Below are 4160 nucleotides of genomic sequence, written 5' to 3'. Positions count from 1 at the left end.
TGTCCACCCAAAATCTCTGAATGTGACCTTGTTTGGAAATAGAGTCTTTACAGATGCAGTTGGTTAAAATGAGGTCAAACTGGGGAACACTAATCTGATGACTCGTGTTCTTATAATAAGAGGAAACAGAGATGCAGACACACGGAGAGAACACACCAGTGATGGAAGTAGGGATCAGAGTGATGTGTCCCCAAGCTGAGGAATCTTAGGGCTTGTCAGAAGCTGTCATGAGCTAGGAGAGAGGCGTGGAACAGGTTCTCCTTCAGAGTACCCAGGAGGAACCAACCCTTCTGACGCCTTCATTTTAGACTCCTAATCTCCAGGACTGTGAGATAATAAATTTCTGTTGTTTTAAGCCACCCAGTTGGTGGTACTTGTTACAGCTAATCACACATTTTTGAACTGCTAATTCAGCTTCATTTAGACAAAGCCCAGGAGCTTTTTGCTATATGGTTTGCCTTTTCTAGATTTTCAGGTGCTAACCAGTAGATGTCTTTGAAGTAAAGCTGGAAATATTGTATTCTCAGTTCAGTTCAGTTGCTCAGTCATGTCTGACTCTTTGTGACCCCATGGACTGCAGCACGCCAGGCTTCCCTGTCTGTCACCAACTCCCAGAGCTGACTCACACTCATGTCCTTTGAGTTGGTGATGCCATCCAACCATCTCATCCTGTCATCCCCTTCTCCTGCCTTCAATCTTTCCCAGAATCAGGGTCTTTTCAAATGAGTCTGTTCTTTGCAACAGGTGGTCAAAGTATTGGAGCTTCAGCTTCAGCATCAGTCCTTCCAATGAATATTCAGGACTGATTTCCTTTAGGATTGACTGGTTGGATCTCCTTGCTGTCCAAGGGATTCTCAAGAGTCTTCTCCAACACCACAGTTCAAAAACTTCAATTCTTCGGTGCTCATCTCTCTTTATGGTTCAACTCTCACTTCCATACATGACTACTGGTAAAACCATAGCTTTGACTAGATGGACCTTTGTCAGCAAAGTAATGTCTCTGCTTTTTAATATGCTATCTAGGTTGGTCATAACTTTTATTCCAAGGAGTAAGCATCTTTTAATTTCATGGCTGAAATCACCATCTGCAGTGATTTTGGAGCTCCCCAAAATATACTCTCTCACTGTTCCATTATTTCCCCATCTGTTTGCCACAAAGTGATGGGACTCGATGCCGTGATCTTCATTTTTTGAATGTTGAGTTTTAAGCCAGCTTTATCACTCTCCTCTTTCACTTTCATCAAGAGGCTCTTTAGTTCTTCGCTTTCTGCCATAAGGGTGGTGTCATCTGCATATCTGAAATTATTGATATTTCTCCAAGAAATCTTGATTCCAGCTTGTGCTTCATCTAGCCTGGCATTTTGCATGATGTACTCTGCATATAAGTTAAATGAACAGGGTGACAGTATACAGCCTTGCCATAATCCTTTCCCACTTTGGAACCAGTCTGTTGCTCCATGTCCGGTTCTAGCTGTTTCTTCTTGACCTGCATTCAGATTTCTCAGGAGGCAGGTAAGGTGGTCTGGTAGTCCCATCACTTTAAGAATTTTCCAGTTTCTTGTGCTCTACGCAGTCAAAGGTGTTGGCGTAGTTGATAAAGCGGAAGTTGATGTTTTTGTGGAACTCTCTTGCTTTTTCTATGATCCAGTGGATGTTGGCAATTTGATCTCTGGTTCCTCTGCCTTTTCTATATCCAGCTTGAATATCTGGAAGTTCATGGTTCACGTACTGTTGAAGCCTGGCTTGGAGAATTTTGAGCATTACTTTGCTAATATGTGAGATAAGTGCAATTGTGCTGTAGTTTGAACATTCTTTGGCATTTCCTTTCTTTGGGATTGGAATGAAAACTGACCTTTTCCAGTCCTGTGGCCACTGCTGAATTTTCCAAATTTGCTGGCATAGTTAGTGCAGTACTTTCACAGCATCATCTTTTAGGATTGTTTTTTGCTTTGTCTTTTTTGATCTGGAGTGTTTCATCTCCTTCAAAGTTTGAGCAATCCAGACTGTTGAAAGTGAAGAAATTTGCTTTGGAAAGAAGGCCACTAGGTGGCAGTGGCGTTCACCCACGAGGTGAACCTGCTGCGAGGCACGTGGCTGGAGGTGATGGGTAACCTTGTGTACTATCCTGCCTCTCATCAGCATCAAATCGCACTGAAAGAGCAAGGCTCTGGTGTTTTGATGCAGAACGTTAGTAACATACATGCATGGGAAACCTGAGAACTGAAAATGCCACCTAAGCCTCAAGCCCCAGGCGTGAGACAGACTCACTGATTCCAAGGATCCTATCACTGTGTGAACAACCAAGATTAACTGTTCTGGACCATGTGAGGATCACTTTCCCACTGTGGACTGTGAATCCTGTTTATTTTGAAATAAAAAGAAGCCATGCAGAAAAAGATTTTTTTTTTTTTTTTTTACTGCTTGGAAATAGTCTCCCTTTAAGCAGGTGTCTCCCTGTTTCTCCATCCGGACTTTTCTTGAACATGTTCAGACCTGTCATTCTTTGCCAGGGAGCTCCCATTAGCACAGCTGAAGTTGGGGCCTGCACAGCCTATGCAGATTATGTATGCATGGGGGCTTATCAAATGCCTTTCCCTCCACGCCCCCACTACCTCTCAGAGGCTGATTTCCTATAAGAACCTCTGAGGGGAGGCACAGTGTGCTAGCTGAGACTTCCAGTCACAACCTGACTGCTTATGCTTCACCTTTAAGGGCACCCCTCCTGAATAACAATATAAGATTCTCTCTTCCAGGTGACCAGTGTTTGGGATAATTTGATTCAGTGTAGTTCATGTAACCCAGTGTTTTGGGCTATTCTACAAACTGTAGCTTCGCATGTGATGACAAAAAGAGTCCATTGTTAAATATATTTGGGGAATACTATGTTGACAGTGGTATGTGCTTTGGGTTGTTGCTTCTGGAGTTTAAAACCATTATGTAATTTTTGTGCAATGGAAATTTTTAAGAAGGAGATATGAGTGACAGCTGAACTACCGCTCTCACCCCTCCTTTTTTTTTTTTCCTCAGAAAACTTACTGAAACCTCCCAGTACACCAGAATTTCTTTTAAAGTGGTACAATAAAGGTCACCCTACCTTATTGCATATTGTATCAGTTTTCTTTTGCTGCATAATATATATATTTCACTCAGCAGTGAAAGTGCAGAGTTCTTACCACTGGACAGCCAGGGAAGTCCCCAATCATTATATTACTCTCAAGACTCTGTGGACCAGGAACTTGTAAAGGGCCCAGTAGGGATAGGCTGTTTCTGTTCCATGACGTTGATGGGAAAGCCTCCAAGGCTTAGAGTACCTTAAAGGCTGATATCATCTGCAGCCTCTTTAACAAGTCTGGAGTGGCTGGAACCTCAGCTGTAGCTGTTGGCAGGCACACTTACATATGATGGCTCCATGTCGATGTTGGGCTTCCTCACAGCATGGTTGCTGCTTTCCATGAGTGAGCATCCCCAGCAGTCCCAGGCAGAGACCTTTTATGGTCTTGCTTTGCAAATCATATAATGGCACTTTTTTCAGAGTTGCAAACCCACCCGGATTCAAGGGGAAGGAACATATCTCACATTTCAGTGGGCAAAGAGTCAACATCTATTGCAAGAAGACCATGAGGGAAGGGAGCTGTTGTAGCAATTTTTGGAATATGCCATCTGAATATTCATTGCAAGGACTGATGCTGAAGTTGAAGCTCTTAATACACTGACCACCTGATACAAAGAGCTGACTCATTAGAAAAGACCCTAATGCTAGGAAAGATGGAAGGCAAAAGGAGAAGAGAGCAGCAGAGGATGAGATGGTTAGATAGCACTACTGATTCAGGGCTTCCCTCAAAGCTCAGTTGGTAAATCATCTGCCTGCAATGCAGGAGACCTGGGTTCAATTCCTGGGTCAGGAAGATCCCCTGGAGAAGGAAATGCCAACCCATTCCAGTATTCTTGCCTGGAGAAGCCCATGGACGAGCCTAATGGGCTACAGTCCATGGGATTGCAAGAGTCAGACACGACTTAGCAACTAAACCACCACCAAACCACCACCACCACCACTGACTTAATGGACATGAATTTGAGCAAACTTTGGGAGATAGTAATGGACAGGGGAGCCTGGTGTACTGCAGTCGATGGGGTCAGAAAGAGTCGGAAACTGAGTGACT

This window comes from Bos grunniens, chromosome 15 (assembly GCF_055505025.1).
Source record: "Bos grunniens cultivar Pamir isolate PY7600 chromosome 15, Bosgru_T2T1.0, whole genome shotgun sequence".
Taxonomy (NCBI): domain Eukaryota; kingdom Metazoa; phylum Chordata; class Mammalia; order Artiodactyla; family Bovidae; genus Bos; species Bos grunniens.
The sequence above is the reverse complement of the archived record's forward strand: the minus strand, read 5'-3'. Positions refer to the sequence as shown.